The sequence below is a fragment of the Narcine bancroftii genome, chromosome 1 (genome assembly GCF_036971445.1).
Source record: "Narcine bancroftii isolate sNarBan1 chromosome 1, sNarBan1.hap1, whole genome shotgun sequence".
Classification (NCBI taxonomy): domain Eukaryota; kingdom Metazoa; phylum Chordata; class Chondrichthyes; order Torpediniformes; family Narcinidae; genus Narcine; species Narcine bancroftii.
In genome coordinates, this window is record NC_091469.1 from 216575532 (window position 1) to 216601546 (window position 26015).

General features: G+C 43.0%; 1 long non-coding RNA gene across 1 annotated transcript; it reads left to right on the forward strand.

Annotated features, from left to right (window-relative positions):
* Window positions 1-25575, forward strand: LOC138748994 (uncharacterized). Its single transcript, XR_011348365.1, has 3 exons — window positions 1-72; window positions 16567-16638; window positions 25291-25575. It is a non-coding gene; the product is annotated as an uncharacterized lncRNA (long non-coding RNA).
* Window positions 25576-26015: the final 440 nt, after the last annotated feature.

The window sequence follows — 26015 nt, forward strand, 5'->3', positions numbered from 1 at the left end:
GGATGCAGTTACAGTAAATCAGTTGCCATGAAGCAAGTAGGCAGAGAAAAAGACAGAATGACAGATCGACAGGTAAAGCAAATGGATGATTCATAGATTTTCTTTATACAATGCATTAAAGCTTATACATTCAAGACTGTTTATTGAAACAAATCCACCATGATCTAATGGAATGGAGGTTCAGGCATGAGGGGCTGGCCTTCTTCACTTGCTAAAAGTCACTAATACATTTTAGATTCTTTCTCATCCTTGAGATCTATGTTTATCTGATTAGTTCTCTCTCCCACTGCGACTTTCCCCACAGCAAAGTTTATAGCTTCATTTTAATCTTTTCTTCCTTCAAGTTCCTGCATTCATGCAAAAACTTGGGTCATTTCTATCCCAGAATGCAAATGCCCATTCTATACTTGCCTGATTACAACGCTGGTGTCTGCAGACTAGGGGTTGAGAATGTTTATCCCTGGTGTGAGATGATACCGGTGTTGAAAAGATTTTCTTTTCACATTAGACCCTGGGTCGACTTGCAAGTGTGAAAGGGGCTCATGTGTACACCAGAAGTGAATGACATTCTAGCCCTTGCACGCGAAAATCCTGATGTTTAAGTTGCTTTTTGGTGACAATCAAAGTCACTTATCATTTGAGTGAGATATGGCAAAGAGCCAAGCAAAATTCAATTTCAACAAACAACTCCATTACCGATTCTACCATGGTCTGTAATTTTTCTTTCTTAGTTCTTTTTACCTTTTCTCCACATTATGAAGGATTTATGGCATGTTAACAGATGAAAACTACAATTGACATAATGCACTTAGAATTATAGAATAATTATATCAGAATCCTACAGCGGTTGGGATAGGAGATGAACTGCTTTATAATCTGAAGTGATTGAGAATTCATTTCATTGGGAGGCATTTCCCTTATTACTTATTTGCAAGTAAATCAAAACCACATGTGTAAAGAATATATTTACAACACATCTTCCAAAGTGAGCATCAACAATTTTTCAGTGAGGAACTTCAGCATTTAATTCCCTTAATAATTATTACGAGCACTGGCAGAAATCTTACAATGTGTGTTACTATTAAAATCAAGTTTTGAGCTCCCATTGTTTAAAATGCAAATATTCAAACTCTAATGTACTGCATTCAGACCACTTGGAATTCGATTTATGCCTTCAATTCCCCACACTCTATCTTGTGTTCTCAATTTCAGGCAAAGAGAGGAGGCTACAGTCAGAGGAAAATCACTAGGGATTTTTGCATGGATTTCTTGTCATTTACAAGACAGCACTGGCAAATTTTACTCTCACCTTTCTTTTGGATTTGCTCAATCATTTACTTCGATGAAGTATTCCAAAATAGTATGTATACTTTAAATGACCAGCCAAGCAATCATTTACTGTATCTATTATTATTTACAAGAAGAAAAACACCCAGATAGCAACATGTGCATACTTTTGAACAAAGCTAGTTCACGTTTTAGCTGAATAATGTCTTTTCTTTTGAACATTATAATTCATCTTTAATGTTATGAGGCACAAATAAAAGTCAGACCTACGTATCATTTTGAATCTAGCATTAAAGAAGAACAAGTTATAATCTAGACCATTTGCATTAGTTTCCTTCACTAGCAATTATATCAAAATCTGAACATTTGAAATTAAGAGACAAAACAGGAATAAAACACAAAGTCTGTGGACACTGTGACTGAAGTAAAAACACAATGCTGGAGTAGGTCAAACAGTGTCCTTTATATAGCAAAGATAAAGGTACGTACCAACGTTTTGGGCTTGAGCCCTTCATCAAGATAGGGACAAAATATGGGCAGACATCTGAACAAAATCCTTTTGTGAAGAGAAAAACTTTTCCTTACAGGATTTCTGATTTATTTTAGTACAAGGGGTTTCCAAATGGGCTTAAAGCCTAACGTTGTCACAAATGAGAGGGGATATTAACTGATATTGCTTAATTCTATCCATAACTCCACGACCAACGATATTTTCAGCAAAAAGGGGCACAACGCCTTTATACCACCAGCAATCAGGACCGGGGCTTGAATCCCGGACTATCTGTAATGAATTTATACGTTCTCCCTGGTTTTCCCTGGGAGCTCCAGTTTCATCAGGTTATGGCCTCCCATCAAGATTTCTGGGGGAGTTATAGAATAGAACGCTGTTGCATCTGTCCATGTTGAGGTTCACAAGGAAGACCCGATTCAGGTCTCATCACAGCCCTATTCCCAACACAGAGCAAAGAGCTGAATTTGAAAGGCAAAGTCATAATGGTACCTTGGCAATAAAGCAGTTGAGTACGAGTCATACAAAGGCATCCTGGCAAAACTGAAGTCAATGAGTATCATGGGGACAATGTTTCCATGGATGGAGTCACATATTGTGCAAAGGAGGATGTTAGCGCTTGTTATAAGCCAATTATCCCTGTTCCAAACATCACTGAAGGAGCTGCTGAAGGCACTGATCCAGGCTCATCAATAGCCCTTCTTCATTCACAAGGTCAGAAGTGGGGATATGCACTGATATTGCATGTTCTATTCACAACTCCCCAGCCAATGAAGCAACTTGTGCTTGAATCTAGACAAGGTCTATAGCAGGGGTATCAAACTCAAATTCACGGAGGGCCAAAATTAAAAACTTGGACTAAGTCGAGGGCCGAACTAAATATTTATTGAAAATTTTCAACAACATCTGCATGTTTTCTCTTCTTTCAACATATGTAATGTTAAACTTTTTCTTCTTAAAATAAATGTTTAATAATAGTTTTGGATAAACTCTTTCCAGAAGCATTAACAAATGAGAAATAAAATATTCAATAAATAATATTTCTCTATAGAGGATTTGTCAAATGTTGCTAGTGTGCTGTCGAATAGTAAAATCTGAGGGCTATTGAGAATGTGGGAGAATAACATGATTCCTGAAACAATCAAATGGGTGACTGATTGTGGGCATGAACTCTAGCAGGGTTATTTGCCATGCCCTTTTTCCATTGGTACAGATATCCTTTGATTGACACACTTTTCAAGTTTTATGCCTAATGAGCTTGTATCCAGGTGCAGGACCATTTTTAACCAGGAATATATTTATCACTGTGACATGAAACTATTGGAAGATTGTTTTATCCTGAGATTAAAGTTCATAATACTTACTCAGGCCTGTGTATGGGAGGGTGGGGTTTGCGGGCGATCGGGTTGGACAACGACAGTGTGGGGGCATCGGTTCTCGCTGCAGGGCGGCATCTCGGCGGATCAGCGGCCCCGTCACCGTGAGTCGCGGGTCGGCCTGCGGCAGGGAGGGGGAGTGGGCAACGGTCCTGGCGAGGTCAGGCTCCCCTGAGTTTCTGCCGGACCACCCTTGACCTGCTAAGTTTCTCCCGGACCTCCCTTGACCTGCTGAGTTTCTCTCGGACCCCCCTTTGACCTGCTGAGTTTCTCCCGGATCCCCCTTTGACCTGCTGAGTTTCTCCCAGATCCCCCTTTGACTGCTGAGTTTCTCCCGGACCCCCCTTGACCTGCTGAGTTTCTCCCAGACCTCCCTTTTGACCTGCTGAGTTTCTCCCGGACCCCCCTTGACTTGCTGAGTTTCTCCCGGACCCCCTTTTGTTTCTGTGCCGGTGTCCCAGGACCTTTCCAGGGCAGTCTCCGCGCTCAGGACCTCGCTGGGATCCCGGTTAGCGGTGGAGGAGGAGCAGGTGAGCGCGGCTAATCCCGATTCAGCCCATGCCACTCCCGAGATTGGCGGGAGGTTCCACCCTATCTGCCTGACCAGCCTCGCTCTCCACGTGTACTCCGGGCACCCGCCGCTGGTCCGGTGGGAAGGCGCAGGGCGGCCGGCGCCCCCATCGCCCGGCGGGGAGCCCCAATCTTCCCTCCGGCATCCCGACTCCATCTGCAGCTCCAGGAAAAGCTGTGCCACTGGGGTTCCGGGCACTGGGAAGCAGCCTTGGCTTCCCCTGACACCAGCCAGGCCGCGCTGCGGTGGGAGGGGGTGGGAGGGGGGACACGACAGCATGTTTATAAAACCACCCACCACTACTTTTCAAGGACCAGGATTTTTCTCTCTCTCTCTCTCACCCTGGGATACACCAGTTACTGTGGATGCGCTATACTGGCGCGGCGGCTAGCGGGCCACCTCTAATACATTTTTGATATGATCTTGCGGGCCAAATATAATTATATCGCGGGCCAAATTTGGCCCGCAGGCCAGAGTTTGACATGTGTGGTCTATAGGATAAGCAACAACCTGCCAAGAAACATTCACACCACAAAGGTGCTAGGCATTCACCATTTCCAATGGGGGAGACTTGAAACAACTGCTTGTCACACTTAGTGACGTTAACATCACCAACTTCCCCATCATCACTCTCCTAGAAGTCACCATTGGTCAGAAACTCAAATGGACTTGATCATTGGGCTGATGGGCAAGAAACAGAGAGTGGAAATAAAATTCAGATTGGCTACCTGTTATCAGTGGTGTTCCGCAGGGGTCAGTGTGGGGGCCCCTTCTTTTTAAGTTTTATGTTAATGATTTCAATTGCAGAATAAATGGCTTCATGGCTAAGTTTGCAGATGGTACATAGATAGGGGGAGGGTCAGGTAGTTTCAAGAAAATTAAAGGCTGCAGGGACACTAGAATAGATTCAGTGAAGGGCAAAGATGTGGCAAATGGTATACAATGTCGGGAAGTGTAATGGTCATGCACTTTGGTAGAAGGAATTAAAGGACAGACTATGATTTGAAAGGGAAGAAAATTCAAAATTTGGGACTGGGAGTTTTCACGCAGGATACCATAAAGGTTAACCTTCAGGTTGGTGGTGAAGAAGGTGAATGCAATGTTTGCATTCCGATCAAGAGGAAAAGGATACAAGAGCAGGGATTTGATGCTGAAGCTTTATAAGTGAGGCCTCACTTGAAATACATGGTAAAGTTTTGGGCTTTTTACTTATGAGAGGATGCACTGGTATTGAGAGGGTTCAGAGAAGATTCACATAAATGATACCTGGATTGAAAGAATTAGCATATGAGGAATGTTTGACAGCTCTTGAGCTATACTCCTTGGAATTCAAAAGAATGAGGAGGAACTCAGAGAAGCATTTTGAATGTTGGAAGGACTGGACAAAGTAGATGTGGCAAAGTTGTTTTCCATTGTAGGAAAGCCAAGGGGAAGAAGGGACAATTTCAGGATGGAAAAGCATCCATTAAGACGGAGATGCAGAGGAATTTCTTTAGGCAAAGAGTGGTGAACCTCTAGAATTTGCAGCTGCGGAGTGGAGGTTGGGTGTATTTAAGGCAGAGATTGATAGGCATCTGAATAGTTAGGGTATCAAAGGTTATGGAGAGAAGGCAGGGGAATGGGGCTGAGTGGGATAAATGAATCAGTTCATGAATGGAAGAGTGGACTTGATGGGCTGAATGGCTTACTTCTGCTCCTATATTTTATGGTCTTATAGATCACCCACATAAATACTATCGCCAAAAAGAGACATTCACTGTCCTGCAGCAAACGGTCCATTTTTTCCACACTATCATTCTCTCTCATATCAGCCCATACATAGAATGTACCATTTAAAATTGCACTGCAGTTATTCACCCAGATTACTCTAGCAGCTCCTCTATCACTTGTGACATCTACCACCATGTGGGAAAAAGGCAGCAGGTGCATCACCAAGAGGTACATGATTTCGATACTGAGAATTGCCACTATCACTAGGCCTAAATCCTGGAATTTTTGACCCAAAGCACCGTGAAAGTACCTTTAGGAATGCAGTTTGACAGCACCTTATCAAGAGCAAATTGATACAGCAAGGCAAAGACCAACACTAAAAATAAATTAAAAAAAACAAAACTGTATCAATCAGCCTGAAGAGACTAGGCATACAGATTTTGTGACCATGAATTCCTACAGGCAGGCTTGATGGATTTGGTATGGTAGTTAAATTACTGGACTAGCAAAGTTCTGGTCCATTATTTAAATCATGGAAGGTGGAGAATTTTAAAGTAAATAAATACGTCTGGAATTAAAAATAAACTGTTCTCAGCAACAGCAAACACAAAACTACTGAATTGTCATTGAAGTCCATCTGGTACATGAAAGATTTCAGGGAAGAAAATCTGTTGTTCTCATCTGCTGTCGAACTAATGTAATGGCACACTCTGCCTCCTCGGTTCAGAGACTGCTGGAGAATGAAATTACACGCTAGCATTGCAAATTGCACCCAAGTTCTTTGAAGGAATAAATAATGAAATACAGACCTCAGAATAGATATCTAACTCATGGAGGTTAGGGAAGACAGTGGCTTGGAAGGGAAATTAGTTTTTTGGAAATCAGTATAGGAAATTTTATTTCTCTTTTACGATAATGTTGTTTCCAACCACACCCCATCTTATCCTTTTGCTGGATAGATGCTCCTTGAATCACCCAGGTACAGAAGAAGGACTAATTATGCAGGTGGAGCTATCTCTGACAAATCCTGACTTCTGAAACAGGATAAGCATCTGACCTCCCAGGTATATAGATCTTGTAACAATTGCATTGAATTTGCAGTTGTTAATGTTCTTTTTTAAAACACTAAAATATTCAGATGGTATGATTGTAGTGAAAAATCACACCAAAATGCTGGAGGAACTCAGCCAGTCTTTTCAGAGTCCATAAAAAAACAAAGATACATTGCCGACATTTCGGGCCTGAGCCATTCCCCAAGGAATAAGTAGAATGAGCCAGAAGTAGGAAATCTCAGAAAGACTCAGAATTCAGATGGTGCCAGCTGGGGGAGGAATCCAGACCAACCCAAGGCGTTCATTGGATACAATAAAGGACGAGGGAAGAATTTATCGTTTGTGCAAAAGGAGACAGGGAAGGGAGAGAAAGAGCTTGGGTACGATGATGGGGAAAGAAGTGAGGGGGTTGGGGATTTTAATGAAACCCAGAGAATTCGATAATAATGCCATCCGGTTGGAGGGTGCCCAGTTGGAAGATGAGGTGTTGTTCCTCCAATTTGCAGGTGGTTTCAGTCTTGCAGTGTTCTTTTTTTAAAAAAAACTCAAAGCATATGCAGCTACAATCAGTATCAATTTCATGTACTAATTGATTTTTTTGCATGGAGTGCAAAATCCAGAAATGACAAAATAAAAATGGCCTGCTGAATATGTCAATTCCCATTATTGGAGAAAGGCTAAATGAATGGTTCAGGTCGAAAACCTTCCATCAAGACATGGACACTCCAATCACACCATTCACCTGAAAGATTTGGCCTAATCTTGCTGGGTACTGCTAACATTTCTGATCAGAAACACCAGCGTTCTGCCTCTTCAATCCTATACCAGAATCTGAGAGGCGGCTGCCCAGCTTAACGTTGACTGAGGACCTTTACTGGATATCAAAGAGAGACAAGTGGTAGAGTAAGAACAGATATGGCCTCCTTCAAGTCCAGCCTTCAAGGACTTAGTAGATGATATACAAGGCCCCATTGATTTCAGAGGGATCTGTAGAACAAATGATCAGGATGTACAACTTTAAAATTATTTTCATTCAATTTGATTTTTAGCTAACATTATTATTTTTAAAATACTTTTTAGAATTTTTAGTTCACCTTTTTCCAGTGCCTCAAAATATGCAGCATTTTGCAAAAGTACCTTGGCAGATACTCACAAGGAATTGTGAAATTGGCCAAAAATATATTAGAAATAGTATTTTGGTTATGGTTTATTTTACATCACAATTAAGTACAAAGACAGGTGCTGTACAGACCCCGACAGCGCCAGGACCAATTTAGTGTCGTTGGAAACTCCACTGTTCAGCATCCAAAGAAGGGCATTTAAAGCCACTCTTTCCATATCAACTAGGATTTGTAATAGTTTGAGGGCAGAAAGAGAGAAGCACTGAAGGAGCAAGGACAGGAGAAAAGGGAGAGGGGTTAAAACAGAAGGCATGGTTGGTGTAGTGGTTAGCACAATGCCTTTACAGCATGACCAATTGAGACCGGGATTCGGATTCTGCACTGTCTGTAAAGAATTTTTACGTTCTCCCTGTGTCTGTGTGAGTTTTTGCTGGGGGCTCTGGTTTCCTCCCACCATTCAAAATGTACTGGGGGTGTAGGTTAATTGGGTGTAAATTAGGCAGTACAGGCTCATGGGCTGAAATGGTCTGTTACTGTGCTGTATGTCTATATGGTTGCGAAGAGACCTGCTAAAAGCTATTGTTAGAACGCAGATGGAGGCTACAGCAATGAGAATTCCCACATTATGGAAAAATGTCTGCAGACATTTCATTATCTCACAATATATTAAAGTGAGATGTAGATCAACAAGAATACTGCTTTAATTCTGATGCAATCTCTCTCTTTCACACACATGCACAAAAGTTAATTATATCTATTGTAACTCCAACCACATCCACAGTTTGCTATGCCAAGCCAAACCACATACTAATATCAACATTCTACCCACAAAAACAGAGGCCAAGCTTTCAAAGGGACAGAAATGGTTACATAATATCCTTCATCTACTTCTTTTTACCAAAGACTGGGAGAAGATAGAGACCTCCTCCATGGGAGGGCACAAAAGAGCAACATGTCCTGCTCCAAGATACTCCATGTGTCTCAAGTCTGGAAAATGCAAGGCAAGTGAGAGAGGCCCTCCATATCTGGAAAATCTGGGAGGACTGAGGAATGATAACACCATGAGGGAAATAATGGAGAAGTTCAAAATCTGGTCAATTTTTGGTTTCTTTTCATTTTTAAAAAATCTTGTGCCTTTAGAGCAGTGGTTTTCAAACTGCCGGCCTAAACGCACATTCCACGTTAAGTAATCCCTTTGCCATAAGTGCTCTGTGATTAGTCAGGGATTGCTTAACGTGGCATGTGAGTGGGAAGGGAAGGTTGAGAATCACTGCTCTAGACCCAATTGTTACTGAAATAAGTTGCTTAAGAAAAATTGTCTTTGGCGCATTTCCTTTGGAGTTATGAAACCATGCACATAACAAGTCAATGAGGTATAATTAAAACAATGGTTTTCAAACTTTTTGCTTTCCACCCACATATATAAACAATCTCTTACTTGTCATAGGAACTGCTGAAGGTGGAATGAGGAATGGAGGCAGCTTAAAAAACACTGCTTTAGACCCATCCTCATTGAGAACATTAAATGTATTGGACATAGAAGATTTTTTTTAACCTCAGCGTACTGCAATGATTATTAGACCCAGGGCCACTTTTACCTTTACTTATCTATCACTAAATCACTAACCACAAGCACACACTCACAAACAGAACCTTACAAATTGCAATATTTTACTCATTATCTTCATTGCTGTAATATAAAATTGTGCACCACCTTAACTGTTTGTGAGATGACTTAGTGAAGAAAATAGCTGCACAAAGCAGATTTAAGCCTCGGTAACATTTCCATTCCATCAGCATTAAAAAGAAAATGACAACATTCAAGAGGAAAGAAATAATCGTCATTTGATGAATATCCATCCAGACAGCACCTCCTCAGGACTTTATAGAGGGCTTCAAAGCCCACTGCATGATGTCGAAATATTGATTTTATTTTACTAATTTTCACAAAGTTTGGCAAGAAGTAAGTGCACCTAAATGCCAAAATATTGACCTAAACACTTGGATAAGGTCTGCACTTGATGAAACAAAAGGATGCTAAGAAAAAATGTACAAACTCTCTGCTGGTATGTGACTTGATGCTCATTATCAGAAGGCCCCTTTATGCCCAACCTGTACTCTTCACTGACAGCAACAGTGAAGGTCTACAGAGCTGTGGTACTCACTGCCCACCTGTATGCCTGTTAAACATGGACTCTGCATTGAAGGCAAGCAAGACAGCTCAACCATTTTCACTTGACTTGTCTTCGCAGAATATTAAGCATTAGATTGCAAGTCAAAGTACCAGACACTGACATTCTCTCCAGAGCAAGTCTACCATCAGTCCACACATTGCTGATGAGAGAACAGACCCACGTGCAGGTCGTGTCATCCACATGCCGGACAAGCGCATACCCAAGCAGCTCCTCTTTGTGGAACCCTGCTGGTAGATGCTCACATGATTGGCATTAAAAACATTACAAAGATGCATTACAAAGACTGAAGTTGCTTGACATAGTAACAAACACCTGGGAAACTCTGGCTCAAAATCATTCTACCTGGTTCAGCCTTATCCACACAGGCTGTCAAGCTTATGAAGCAAGGAGCACTGCTGAAGCACAACATAAGCGTGAGCTGCACAATTCTAAAGCCACCAGCGCATTAACTGCAGGGCCTTCATGTTTGCCCAACATACAACGGGACATTCCGTGTCCAAATTAGCTTGATCAGTCATCTTGGGACATTGACAATGACGGACAAATGACACACAATATATGCTTTGAACAATTGAGCAATTGACAATGCAACTGCATGGCACTGCCAATTTCACTATACACGTTTAAAATGCATGGTTTCTGGAGTATACCAAAACCACATAGCTTTCCAGGTTGAAGTGCACCACTCCAGCAATTCAACCAGGCAAATTCCATGACAAATTTTACTTGCATGGATGAGAGGAAACATACTTACACCGGCTGCAATAGTTTTGAAGAATTTAGTTCATGGTGATCTAAAGTTCATCTGTCATTGGTCACTTGCAACTCAGGGGAGAGTTATTCATAGTACTGTGGTCTTTCTGCATAGGTCCCAACTCTGCATAGGGAATTGCACATCAGGTAAAATCTCCTTTATGTAATTAACTTCTTTCTGCCCTCCAAAAACACCACTGACCCGTCCTAAAAAGCAATGATCACTTAAGCTCTTGCTCCATCTATTGCTCTCTTTCAAACATGTGACCAAATGCTGATCATTGCTTTTCCCCAATTCATTTCAATCAATCCATCCTCTAGCCATTAATTGTCTAACCCACCCAGCCTTCACCATCGACCTGATCCACCACTAATCTGCCCAAACATCTAATCAATTGTCAACACCCCTATCATCCTCCAGAGCCAATTCCTGTCCCCAATTCCCTAGCCCACGACACATCATGTATCCAAATTATGAGGCTTCTCTCTGCTGTGGAATCTGCAGGATGAGGATTTGGCTCTAAATATTCAACTGTGCTTTCTACAGCTAAATTACATTTGAAAGAAATACCCATCATGGCGTACAGCTGATTCCGTAGGCGTGCCTTTGATTTTGGGAACAACTGAATTTTCAAATGAATAAATGTCACTGCAAGGCTATGCAATGACCAATCTTCTTCTGAGACTATCACACAAGGACTGAGAGTCACTTGCTTCCTCACCTTTTTTCGAGTTTCTGGAGCCAGTATAAGACTCACAAAAGTGCCACAGGTGCAGCAGAAGATACTTGATCTGGTGGGCAGTATGCGAGCTGCTGCATTACTTCCACTGTTTATACTAGACTCTTGTGTATTCTTTCCTGAATGTCCTTCCTTGTCTTGAGCAGACAGGGTTATACCTTTTATTAAGGAGAATCTGAGAACATCCTTCAACAGTTCCTCTTTTTACCAAGCAATCAGTAGTTGTGACAGAGCTCTGAATGTAGTGTCTGTTTCAGGAGTCTGCTGTTCACACACTAATAACCTGGTCTCCCCACTGGAGCAAAATGAGTGTAGTTCGAGCCTTGATGTTGTCTTAGGAGAGGATACAGAAATTGGTTCATTTATCCTGCCAGTAGATTTGGAAATTTTGTTGAGACTGTGTTGGTGAGACCAGCGGACTATTGTAATTTGTCCATTTTCCTTAAAGAATACAGGACATTAAGTGGTTCTAGGGAGTTACAACACTTATTAGCAGTATGGATCCTTTGCAGGTAGTTCATGTCCTTGAAGCTGAGTTTGATACGATGGTGGACCATTTGTTAATAATCTCACCTTGTATGTCATCATGCAGCAGATTTCTTAGACCAGCTACATTTCAGAAGGATTCTGTAGACCCTCTCAAATGACAGAGAAAAATATGAGATTAAAAAAAGGGCTATGTTTCATGGCTGATGCTGCATTTATCTTGGAGTTAATACAGGCTATATAGAACATAGAACAGGACCGAGCAAAATAAGTCTATTAAGAAGCCTCCTAAACATAAATACTATCTGCTTCCACAACTTGTTCTGCCAGCCAATTCCAGGCACTTTCCACTCTCAATATTTGCCTGGCACTTCTCTCTTGAATTTCTTCCCTTCATCTTAAATGCACGTCCCCTGGTGTGAGATGCTTTTGTCATGGAGAAAAGATGCTGTCTGTTCACCCTATCAATGCCTCCTGATTTTATAAACCACCATCAGGTTGCCGCCTCATTTTCCTATGCTCCAGAGAAAACAATCTTTCCCCATAACACATATTCTCTGAACAAAGCAACATCCTGGTAAACCTTTTCTGTATCGGTTCCAAAGCCTTCACATCCTTCCTGCAATGATACGACCAGAATTGCACACAGTATTCCTAGAGTGGCCAAAGCAAAATTTAGTATAACTACGATATGACCTCCTTACTTCTGTACCCATCCAATGAAGCCAAGCACACCACCTGCCTTCTTTACCACCCTACCAACTTGCATGAGCAATTTCAATGAGCTATGGACCTGGACCAACAGATCCCTCTGGACAAAAAGAAATGGCAGTGCTGCCAGAGCTGTGACAGCAGCTTTGCCACTGGTGTAGACCAGGGAAGGTGGGAGCAGAGATGCACTGCTCTGCAGGCTCCTACAGTCTGGTCCTAATGCCAATGTCTCCATACAGGCTTTAAACAGGTTGTTAGAGGAGCCAAAGGTTTTTAATTTCATAACATCCTGTAACCACAGAGTCTGTAACCAAAATGGAAGTTTATGTGTTGGGCAGTGCACCACGAGGAGTTGCAGAGACCGGGGGAGCAGTGGACCATTGCAGGGCACCAGAAGTGGCTGCCAATGTTTGGATTCATTCAGGCTGTGGGCTACTGGTGACGGATAGTTGAAGGAACCACTCAGGCTGCATGCTGCTGGAGACTGGCTCATGGAAACTAGGTATTAGCATCAGGATTCATGAGGGTCTGAGGGCTTCCCAAATGGTCTTGGGCATTGAAGGTTTCCTCATCATATCTGAGGTTTCAATCTGGATCTTGGATTGCTGATGGTTTGACCTGGAGCTTGTGTGGATGCAGAGGCTGCAGAAGCACTGGAGAGGAATCGATGTACGTTCTGTTACTGAAAGGACTTTGCTTCTCTTTTTCCTATTAGACACACTGGATAATGCTCATGGAAACTCTGTCTTATGGCAGACAAATATTTAAGTATGTCATGCATATTTTATATGTATTATTACATGACGATAAAAAGGAATTTGAAACTTTGAAAATCAATGTGTTTATTAGCCCTACCATTAACTATATATATTTCCCTTATATTTATTCTCCCAAAGTGCAACACCTGACATTTGTCCATATTAAATGCCATCTACTGTTTCTCTCTCACGTCTGTAATGGATCTCCAGTATATCCTGTGGTATTCTTTGATAACTCTTTGTCCACAACCTCACCAAATTTTGTACCTGCCAACTAACTGATTACACTCACTTACTTTCGGATAAATTTATATCTATTGCAAACAATTGGGTTCCAAACACAAAACTGTGAAACACCTCCACTCACAAACTTATAGTCTGAATAACAGCCTTTCAAAATTACCCTCTATCTTCTATGGTGCAGCCAATTATGCATGGAAACTATTAACTCATATATATCTGCACCTTTGAAATAGCGTACCATGAGGGACTTTCTAACATCCACTGCCCGAACTTAGAACCATAGAACCAGAGAACATTACAGCCCAGAAACAGGCCTTTTCGTCCCTTCTTGTCTTTGCCAAATCAGTCCCAATGACCTGCAAAGTCCATAGCTTTCTGTATCTCTCCCATCCATTTACCTGTCCAAATGCTTCTTAAATTTTAAAATTGATCCCACATTCACCACTTCAGATGGCAGATTGTTCCACACCCCATCACTCTCTGTGTGAAGAAGTTCCCCTTCACATTCTCCCTAAACTTTTCCCCTCTCACTCTTAACCCATGTCCTTTGGTTTGCATCTCACCTACCCTCAGTGAAAAAAGTCTATCTACATTTACTCTGCCTTTCCATATACCATATAATAATTACAGTACGGAAACAGGCCATCTCGGCTCCTCTAGTCCGCACCAATTTAAGAGATCTTTCCCTTTCATAATTTTAAATATCAAATCTCCCCTCATTCTTCTACACTCCAGGGAATAAACCTTTCCCTGTAATTCAGTTCCTGAAGTCCGGGCAACATCCTAATAAATCTTCTCTGCAATCTTTCTATCTTATTGATATCTTTCCTGTAGTTCGGTGACCAAAATTCAGAGTTGGTGCCAAGGAGAGCATCTGTGGGCATTGACCCTCAAAATGAGGTAGTGTGACACCCATCTGCTCGCAGGCATTGCTCCCTGATCTGCAGTCCAGTGTCACTAGCATGTAGCATCACTAGTCCGCAATGTAAGCAGACTGGTGGGAGAGCGAGAGGGACGGCTGCAGTGCACGGAGGAGGTTCATGGTAAGCAGGTAGGCAGCACCCCTGCCCCCACCCCTGAATGAGTTTTCGAACATCAGATTGTGTCCCCCGCGGTTACACTAATGTCCTCTGCTAAGACTTGTTCCAGTGCCATCCCTGCCAAAACTGCACACAATCCTCCAAATATGACACCAATGTCCTACACAACTTTAACATATCTGTTTGCTTTTAATATACTTGTAGAAGCCCTTAAGATTTCCCTTCCCATTGCAGCCTCATGTCTTCTTTGAGCCTTCCTGCTTTCTTTCCTGAAGTTTTCTTTTCATTTTCTCTACTCCTCAAGTACTCCTCATTTGCTCCAAGCTGTCAATACCTGTAATACACCTCTCTCGCCTTCCAAACCAGATCCCCAATATCCATCGACAACCAAAGTTCCCTATGCCTGTTAACCTTGCCTTTGATCCTGATTGGAACATACAAACTCTGTACTATAGATAACAATCAACAACATTGTTGTAGATAAACTTCGCCAACAGGGAAGTGTTTCCAAAAGGAGGATTAGCATTTTTATCAAAAACGGATCCATGACAATTTTCCTCTATTATCTATTAGCCATATGGACACCCGCTCACAGCCACAAAATAAGGCCACACCACTTTAAAAAAATATACCTGAACTGTGAACAGAGTTCTAAGTTGATAATTCCTACATTTTCTGTCAAGTAATATATATTATCAAGCAGACTTTTTGAAAACTTACGATATTCAAGAAAATTTAACATAGTTGTAAAAATAAGAAATTTGGCAAGCATATTTGTTATTGAAATAATATTGTTCTTTACGCAGGCAGAATACTAGCTGGCCACAAAATTCACTTTGATACGATGGATTTTTTTTGGCGCACAGCATATGTTAAACTGGTTCTAGAAAGCAATGTGGATGTGCATATTTATGGAGTAAGTCGCACCGGATGGCACATTGGAGAGGTATTAGCACATATGCTGCTAATAAAGCCAGAAATATGCAGATTGAGGCAGACGATGATGTCAATTACTGTTCAGTGCTGATTTAATGCTAATGCTGCCGTTTTAGAACTCAATGCCTCGGTTAACGCCCTTTCTTAATCACACAGAGTTGAATATGTTTTCAGCAGCAGGAAAGGCCCCACATTAATTTCAATTAAAGGAATTATTAACTATTTTGTGGTTAGTTATTTGTGGTTTCTGATTCATTCTAATTTATAATTGCTTCTCTTCTTTTTCTTTGGCTTGGCTTCGCGGACGAAGATTTATGGAGGGGGTAAATGTCCACGTCAGCTGCAGGCTCGTTTGTGGCTGACAAGTCCGATGCGGGACAGGCAGACACGGTTGCAGCGGTTGCAAGGGAAAATTGGTTGGTTGGGGTTGGGTGTTGGGTTTTTCCTCCTTTGCCTTTTGTCAGTGAGGTGGGCTCTGCGGTCTTCTTCAAAGGAGGTTGCTGCCCGCCAAACTGTGAGGCGCCAAGATGCACCGTTTGAGGCGATATCAGCCCACTGGCGGTGGTCAATGTGGCAGGCACCAAGAGATTTCTTTAGGCAGTCCTTGTACCTTTTCTTTGGTGCACCTCTGTCACGGTGGCCAGTGGAGAGCTCGCCATATAACACGATCTTGGGAAGGCGATGGTCCTCCATTCTGGAGACGTGATCCACCCAGCGCAGCTGGATCTTCAGCAGCGTGGACTCGATGCTGTCGACCTCTGCCATCTCGAGTACTTCGACGTTAGGGATGAAAGCGCTCCAATGAATGTTGAGGATGGATGGAGCTTCTACTCATATTCTAAATGTCATTAATGCATTCAGGTTTGCTATATAACAGCATAAACTTCAGTGATACGTAGATGAATATTTGCTTGGAATACAGCATGACTAGGAATATGTACGGAGGGCTCAGAGAGCAAGACTGGCCAGTGAAAGAAGAGGAGTAGGGGGTCTTAGTTTGTTAAACCAATCCAGGGTCCTTCAAGACCAACTTTCCTCACGGAATCTCAGGAAATAACAGTATTTTCTTTTAAATTTAGACATCCAGCACGGTAGCAGGCCATGCTGCAAATTTACACCGAATTAATCTACACCCAGCTACGTTAGGAAAAGTAAGTAAACTATTTATGTGTTAGAAGTTTTCCTTTCTGTAACATGCCTGGTGATCCAGTGTTGACTATAAACAGACCAACATTGCCAATGTGTGTCATCGCTCACCGATCTTCCCCTCCAGGCAGCAACTGGGAATATTTGCAAGGGCTCACTATTTGTTGACCACGGATAAGGAAAGTCACCAATAACTGACATTCAAAATGAACTGATTACATTTCATTTGCAATAGAGTAGCAAAGAACATAACCATCATTCTTCTTAAGGATTACATACATTTTAATGTTATAATAACATTGACTCAGCATTTATCCTTTTCTCAGGCATCATATAATAAACATGAACAACATGGCAAGAGATTTCAGTGGACATGCAATATATCAGTATGAAACTTTTTTGTGATTGTTGACAAATTTTTCATGAAAATTTATGTTTTAAGTTCACTAATATTACACTTAAATCAAAAGAGGATGGTAATGTCACATATTCACTGTATTTTTAATAAAGGCATTCACTGAGCCATTGAAAGAATGGAGTTCCTTTTCAAATTAGTGTTTGTCTTCTTTCTTTCTTTCTTTCTTTGGCTTGGCTTCGCGGACGAAGATTTATGGAGGGGGTAAAAGTCCACGTCAGCTGCAGGCTCGTTTGTGGCTGACAAGTCCGATGCAGGACAGGCAGACACGGTTGCAGCGGTTGCAGGGGAAAATGGTTGGTTGGGGTTGGGTGTTGGGTTTTTCCTCCTTTGCCTTTTGTCAGTGAGGTGTGCTCTGCGGTCTTCTTCAAAGGAGGTTGCTGCCCGCCGAACTGTGAGGCGCCAAGATGCACGGTTTGAGGCGATATCGGCCCACTGGCGGTGGTCAATGTGGCAGGCACCAAGAGATTTCTTTAGGAGACACAGGAAATGCAGCTTTACCCCTTTCCATATGGGCTTCTGTCCGGGCACAGGGAGAGCTGTTATAAATCAAAAGGAAGTCAAGGGTTGTCAGGGATAGCATGGCTTGGGACAACCAGTTTGCAGCCTGCACACACAGTCAATGTGCAAACAATGAAAGTTATATTGTCACACGGAACGTCTAAGAACAGGTTACTGGAACACTGATTGGAGGAAAGCTGTAGTTTACAGCACAGTGGGTTTCAGAAGGTGTTTTTAGTGTGGCCTTAGACACCATTTTCTGGACTTTCCCACCATCAGTAGCATTCTTCCTGCATCTAACCTCTCTAGTCCTGTCAGAATTTTATATATCTCTATGAGATCTTCACTCTATCACAGTACAAAAAAAAATTGTCAAACAAAATAAACATTGAGTCAAATTTAAAAATCAATGAATGTCAGACTGTAAGGAACTGCACAACTTTCAAACTCTGTATTCAGAACCAACTGTACACTAGTGCTTCACTTGAAGATTCAAAGTTGTACTGCATTACCATGGCAGTGGGTACATCCTGGTTTTTAACTGGTGAAGGCTTTGAAAGGAGACCTTTAAGAAGGCCAGCTTTACCCCTTTCCATATCGGCTTCTGTCCGGGCACAGGGAGAGCTGCGGCGGCCTCGGCCCCGGTCCGGGCAGTATGGACCGACCTAGGAGGGGAGGCAGGCCCCTCCAGCCCGGGTAAGAAACCTGCATAGGAGAAGGCCACTCCGATATAAAACCTACGACCCAAGGACCTCGCTGCCACGTCCCAGCTTGCTTGGCCACGGCACACGAACCATGGGTGTAAAGGGTGGGGCCAGTACTGCGCGCACTGCACTCCACCTAAAAGCTCCTTTGCGCAGGCCCGAGGACAGGTCCACGTCCTCCCCCTCAAAAGATGCTCACAAACTCAAGCTAGCATGCTGGAACATCAGAACCATGCTAGACAAGGCTGACAGCCACCGACCTGAACGTCGGTCTGCCCTCATTGCACATGAACTCCTCAGACTTGACATCGACATAGCCGCTCTCAGTGAAGTCCGCCTGGCAGATGTAGGCAGCCTCCAAGAACGCGGCGCGGGCTACACACTCTACTGGTCTGGCAAGCCTTCGGATGAACGACGCCTATCTGGTGTAGGCTTCATGGTCAAGAGCTTCATTGCCTCCAAACTCGAAAACATTCCGACAGGCCTCTCGGACCGAATCATGTCCATGCGACCCCCCCCATCAAAACAAGCGTGGCATCACCCTCATCAGTGTCTATGCTCCAACCCTCCAGGCGGAACCAGCAGAAAAGGACAAGTTCTACACTGACCTGCGCAACCTCATCCAACGCACCCCTACAGCCGACAAGGTTGTCATCCTGGGCGACTTCAACGCTCGTGTCGGCAAAGACTCAGAAACCTAGCCAGGAATCCTGGGTAAGCATGGTGTCGGCAAGTGCAATGACAATGGGCGCCTCCTGTTGGAGCTCTACGCAGAACAGCGGCTTGTCATTACAAACACCCTTTTTCAGCAGAGGGACAGCCTTAAGACCACCTGGATGCATCCCCAATCCAAACACTGGCACCTCCTGGACTACATCCTGGTGCGAGAAAGTGACAAACGAGATGTGCTCCACACCAGGGTCATGCCTAGCGCGGAATGCCACACTGACCACCGGCTGGTTCGCTGCAAGCTCAACCTTCAATTCAAGCCAAAGCCCAGGAACAGTAAAGTCCCCAGAAAGAGGTTCAATGTTGGAAACCTGCAGTCAGACGAAGCAAGAGGAAACTTCCAGGCAAACCTCAAAGCAAAGCTCGACGATGCAACCCGCCTCACGGACCCGTCCCCTGAAACCCTCTGGGATCAGTTGAAGACTACCATACTGCAATCCTCCAGGAAAAACAAGGACTGGTTTGACAAAAACAGCCAGGAAATCCAGGAGCTGCTGGCAAAGAAGCGAGCTGCCCACCAGGCTCACCTTACAAAGCCGTCCTGTCCAGAGAAGAAACAAGCCTTCCGTCGCGCATGCAGCCATCTTCAGCGCAAACTCCGGGAGATCCAAAATGAGTGGTGGACTAGCCTCGCCAAATGAACCCAGCTCAGCGCGGACATTGGCGACTTCAGGGGTTTCTACGAGGCTCTAAAGGCTGTGTACGGCCCCTCACCCCAAGTCCAAAGCCTGCTGCGCAGCTCAGACGGCAAAGTCCTCCTCAGCGACAAGATCTCCATCCTCAACCGATGGTCAGAACACTTCCAATCTCTTTTCAGTGCCAACCGCTCAGTCCAAGATTCCGCCCTGCTCCAGCTCCCTCAACAGCCCCTAAGGCAAGAGCTGGATGAGGTCCTCACCCTGGATGAGACATATAAGGCAATCGAACAACTGAAAAGTGGCAAAGCAGCAGGTATGGATGGAATCCCCCCAGAGGTCTGGAAGGCTGGCGGCAAAACTCTGCATGCCAAACTGCATGAGTTTTTCAAGCTTTGTTGGGACCAAAGAAAACTGCCTCAGGATCTTCGTGATGCCACCATCATCACCCTGTACAAAAACAAAGGCGAGAAATCAGACTGCTCAAACTACAGGGGAATCACGCTGCTCTCCATTGCAGGCAAAATCTTCGCTAGGATTCTACTAAATAGAATAATACCTAGTGTCGCCGAGAATATTCTCCCAGAATCACAGTGTGGCTTTCGCGCAAACAGAGGAACTACTGACATGGTCTTTGCCCTCAGACAGCTCCAAGAAAAGTGCAGAGAACAAAATAAAGGACTCTACATCACCTTTGTTGACCTCACCAAAGCCTTCGACACCGTGAGCAGGAAAGGGCTTTGGCAAATACTAGAGCGCATCGGATGTCCCCCAAAGTTCCTCAACATGATTATCCAACTGCAAGAAAACCAACAAGGTCGGGTCAGATACAGCAATGAGCTCTCTGAACCCTTCTCCATTAACAATGGCGTGAAGCAAGGCTGTGTTCCCGCACCAACCCTCTTTTCAATCTTCTTCAGCATGATGCTGAACCAAGCCATGAAAGACCCCAACAATGAAGACGCTGTTTACATCCGGTACCGCACGGATGGCAGTCTCTTCAATCTGAGGCGCCTGCAAGCTCACACCAAGACACAAGAGAAACTTGTCCGTGAACTACTCTTTGCAGACGATGCCGCTTTAGTTGCCCATTCAGAGCCAGCTCTTCAGCGCTTGACGTCCTGCTTTGCTGAAACTGCCAAAATGTTTGGCCTGGAAGTCAGCCTGAAGAAAACTGAGGTCCTCCATCATCCAGCTCCCCACCATGACTACCAGCCCCTCCACATCTCCATCGGGCACTCAAAACTCAAAACGGTCAACCAGTTTACCTATCTCAGCTGCACCATTTCATCAGATGCAAGGATCGACAATGAGATAGACAACAGACTCGCCAAGGCAAATAGCGCCTTTGGAAGACTACACAAAAGAGTCTGGAAAAACAACCAACTGAAAAACCTCACAAAGATAAGCGTATACAGAGCCGTTGTCATACCCACACTCCTGTTCGGCTCCGAATCATGGGTCCTCTACCGGCATCACCTACGGCTCCTAGAACGCTTCCACCAGTGTTGTCTCCGCTCCATCCTCAATATCCATTGGAGCGCTTTCATCCCTAACGTCGAAGTACTCGAGATGGCAGAGGTCGACAGCATCGAGTCCACGCTGCTGAAGATCCAGCTGCGCTGGGTGGGTCATGTTTCCAGAATGGAGGACCATCGCCTTCCCAAGATCGTGTTATATGGCGAGCTCTCCACTGGCCACCGTGACAGAGGTGCACCAAAGAAAAGGTACAAGTACTGCCTAAAGAAATCTCTTGGTGCCTGCCACATTGACCACTGCCAGTGGGCTGATATCGCCTCAAACCGTGCATCTTGGCGCCTCACAGTTTGGCGGGCAGCAACCTCCTTTGAAGAAGACCGCAGAGCCCACCTCACTGACAAAAGGCAAAGGAGGAAAAACCCAACACCCAACCCCAACCAACCAATTTTCCCCTGCAGCCGCTGCAACCGTGTCTGCCTGTCCCGCATCGGACTTGTCAGCCACAAACGAGCCTGCAGCTGACATGGACTTTTACCCCCTCCATAAATCTTCGTCCGCGAAGCCAAGCCAAAGAAAGAAATCGGCTTCTGTCGAGGAACGTAGACATTCATTGGCACAGCAAGCTACGTCTACAATCGTGCAAATTAGCAGAACTAGAAAACGGACATAATTAAAACAAGAGACGGATTGATCTCATTAGCTTTGCCTATTTCGATTGGATGGGGGGGGGGGGGCTTATTCAACTTAGCCCCACTAACAAGCAGACACATTTTTTCCAAAAAAAAAATTCAAGGACACATTCATAGAGCTGCAGGGAATACTTTCTGGTTTCTCTATAAGAGATTCATTTGGTTCATGTCCATGAAGCAAATGACTATATAGTCTTTCGGAATTTATTGTATTATCTAACAAGCAAACTTAAATTGCTTTTATAGGTACTAAAGGCCAAACACTGTAGAGCAAAAATAGTGACACAGAAATAGACTTGTAAATGACCAGTAAATAGCTAAATGCAAACATGAACTTTATGTTTGCATTGTTGAATATAACACAAACTGTGAGGAAAATGGTCTACATTGGTGCTTTTTTGCCAAAGATCAGTTAAATATCAAGAGATTAGGATCCTGCTAACAGATGTAAATAATATTACTTCTTCACTTTAAACGGAAGAAAATATTCCACCAGAAACATAAATTTGAATATATCTGTTTCTTGCAAGCCTAGATACAGTATTAAAATGCAAATTTTAGAAAATAAATGATATTGCTCCCCTGTTTGTTTCTATGGAAACTTGTTCTATTAATGGCTATCTGCCACACAAAGTTTGCAAAGTCGTACATTACACAGCAGCATTTATATTTACACATGATGATGTCACTGTATTATCTATTGTATACACAGCAGTTAACTTTTTCAAATCCATTTTGTTTTAATTTTTTTCAGCTGAAGCCACTGGAAAATCAATCAGTATAAATCAGTGTGCTGCAGACTTCATCTGCTGGCACAGGCATCAAGAAGTGTTCATGGTGTAAAACACAGACTCAGATAAAAGATGCTTGGAATACAGCATGACTACCAATATGTACAGAGAGCTCAGAGCCAAGACAGGCCAGTGAAAGAAGAGGAGTAGGAGGTCTCAGTTTGTTAAACCAATCCAGGGTCCTTCAAGAGCAATTTTCCTCATGGAATCTCAGGAAATAACAGTATTTTCTTTTAAATTTAGACATTCAGCATGGTAGCAGGCCATTTCGGCCCATGAGCCCATGCTGCAAATTTACACCCAATTAACCTACACCCATCTACGTTAGGAAAAGTAAACTATTTATGTGTTGGAAGTTTTCCTTGCTGTTTCATGCCTGGTGATCCAGCATTGACCAACATTGCTGTGTCATCGCTCACATATCTTGTCTGTGTCGGTTCCCCTCCAGGCAGCAACTGGGAATATTTGTAAGGGCTCACTATTTGTTGACCACGCATAAGGAAAGTCACTAATAACCATCATTCAAAATGAACTGATTACATTTCACTTACAATAGAGTAGCAAGGAACATAACCATCTATCTTCTACCTTCACTGACAGACTTTAAAAGATGAATAAGAGCAATTTGTTTTCTTTTTATTTTCAGTCGATCATGGCACATAGTCCTGCCCTGAGCAATTTTCATCTTTGCATATCACATTCAGTTAATTGTTCAAGAAACAAGTAGCAGGAGGAGAACCAAATATCAGTGGGCATTATTATTTAATTGTCGCATGTGGTCAGCATCATGTTCGTTCAACTATTTTTATACTGGATGGCACAGTTAGTGTAGCTGTTAGTGCAACACTGTTAAAGCACCAGTATTTGAGACTGGGCTTCGAATCCCCAAGACTGTGTGGGCTTCCCCCTGGTGCACCAGGTTCCTCCCACCATTCGAAATGTACTGGAGGTTCTAGATTAATTGGGCGCATGGACTTGTGGGCCGAAATGGCCTCTTACCATGCTGCATTAAATTTAACATTTTTAATTTAAATTCAAATGAATTTAAAATTGAATCTAAAATTTCTTTAAATAACTGAAATAAAACTGTAAATTGCAAAAAAAATATAATGCAGATAAATCTGTAAGCGAAGGACAGGTTGAAATTTTGCATCCAAAATGCTTCCTCCCAGTAGCCAACCATTTCAGTTCTGTGTCACACTCCCATACTCACATCTGTCCATGGTCTTATGTACAGTCCCAACCAAGATCACCTGCAAATTGGAGGAACAATACCTGATTTTCCATCTGGGCACTCCCCAGTGAGATGGTATGAGCATCAACTTTTCTGGTTTCTGCTAACCTGCTCTCCTCTTCCCCCTCTATTCACCTAGCCATCCCTCCTCCCCTAATTGGTGCTATCCCTTCTCCACCCATCTCCTCCTGCCTTGGCAACTACGCCTTCCCCCTCCCCTCTCTTTTGTTCTGACACCTGCCTACATTTTTCCATACCTTGAAGGATTCAAGCCCAAAACATCAGTTATGTATGTTTGCCTTTGCGTCTATCAAGGACACTGTTTGACCTGCTGAGTTTCTCCAGCATTGTGTTTTGATAAAAAATGTAGACATACAGCACGCTAACAGGACATTTCAAGCCATGAGTCCATGCCGCCCAATTTACACCCAATTAAACTACACCCTTGGTACCTTTCAAAACGTGACATGATTGGCATAGCAGTTAGTGCAAGACTTTTACAGCGCCAGCAATTGGTACCAGGGTTCAAATCCTGTGTTGTCTGTAAGGAATTTGTACATTCTCCCCATATCTGTGTGGGTTTTCTCCGGGGGCTCTGGTTTCCTCCCATTATTCCATATGTATGGTGTAGGTTAATTGGGTGGAAATTTGGCGGTTCGGGCTAGTGGGCCGAAATGGCCTGTAACTGTGCTGTATGTCTACATTTAAAAATTAAAATGTCATGTTTTACTTCATTCCCTACATATTTCCTTTTAGGTTTCATATGTTCAGTATTTTCTGCCCTGCACAGATGACTAAAATATATTTATTTAATTTTTTTGCTCCATTTAAGTCTTCATGGATTGTCTGGTAAGTGAGTTCAAAATTGTGGGAAAATAGTTTATCAACTTGCAAAGCATGCTCTATGGTATGTAACTATAATAATCCCATTTGCTGGAAGTTAAAGCTATGCATTTACTACAGTGTCACCTAAGTGCCCATAGTAACACAGATGAAACCTCAAGTTCATGGGAATGGCCAGTGTTAACAATCCCTGAACTGTTTCCCACAGTCAAGTGACTGCTGTCGGCCTGTAACCCGGTTCTGGCTTTCAGGCCAGTTCAGGAGTAAATTTATGGCACTTCCTCTACAGAGTTCCACACCAGCCCAGGGCATTCATCACTGAGGCAGGGAATGGAAAGATGCATGTGCTGACTGTCACAGCAATACAGCCCCAAGAGCTTTGAGATGGCACATGAAAACAGGAACTACTGGGATGTGTGTTTACCAGGGACAAGCAGCCATGAATGAGACTTCCTGTTGATCTTATTTCTGCAGCTATATCCAATCATAAACTGTGACTTCTCAGCAATCAGTTTTATTTGTGTTCTGTGTTGCATGAACAAATTATTAAATCATGAAATGTCACATAATAAAAAAAAGAAAATTATAATGCCAAATTGATAACACTTCATCATAAGAATTTCTATTTTATGATCAGCAGGGTAAAAGGGATTACACATATGAATGAGTTTCTCTTGGTCTCTGCTCCAGTCAGAAAACAGAACCCAGACCATCACACACTCCGGATGAAGAGAGGGCAATAAATACTGGAAGAAGAATCCTTAGTCCGTATATTGATACAGAACAGTTAAAGTTTATGCAAGAATAACAATTCTTACCCAAATATCTCATATTTTAGCTGCTCAATAAACTGTCAATCAACAACAGTTCAATGGATCTTCTGCCCATCTTCTTCATCTCTCCTGACAGTGTTCTTTCATGGATGCTAGACATTCTCACTAGCTCTGATCAGTGGCTTGTAGACACATATGAGGAAGAGGGGAAGCAATCGCAAATGACAGGGGCTACATCCAATGGATTTGCCTGAATTTCATAAATAATCGTTAAAACTTGCTTTTCTGGTGACATCGGATGTCAGGCCCCCGTTTAGATCAAGAAAACCTGACCTGAGTAGGCCCATCATCTGCACCAGTCATGGCAAACCATTGGTCAAGATGTAGTCTGGAACCTCCTTGGTGGAGGCCTAGTCTTTACTTGCATCCTTTCCAAATGGGCTGACAGGGAAGGTCAAACCTATCTTGATTCAAAATGTACATTTGCAACTCTGCGATGTTATGGTTATAAGAAACAGAGAAAAAAATTATCATTTTTAACTAAGAATGTAAGTATGCCCATTGTTAGACTTCAAAGTTTACAACAATC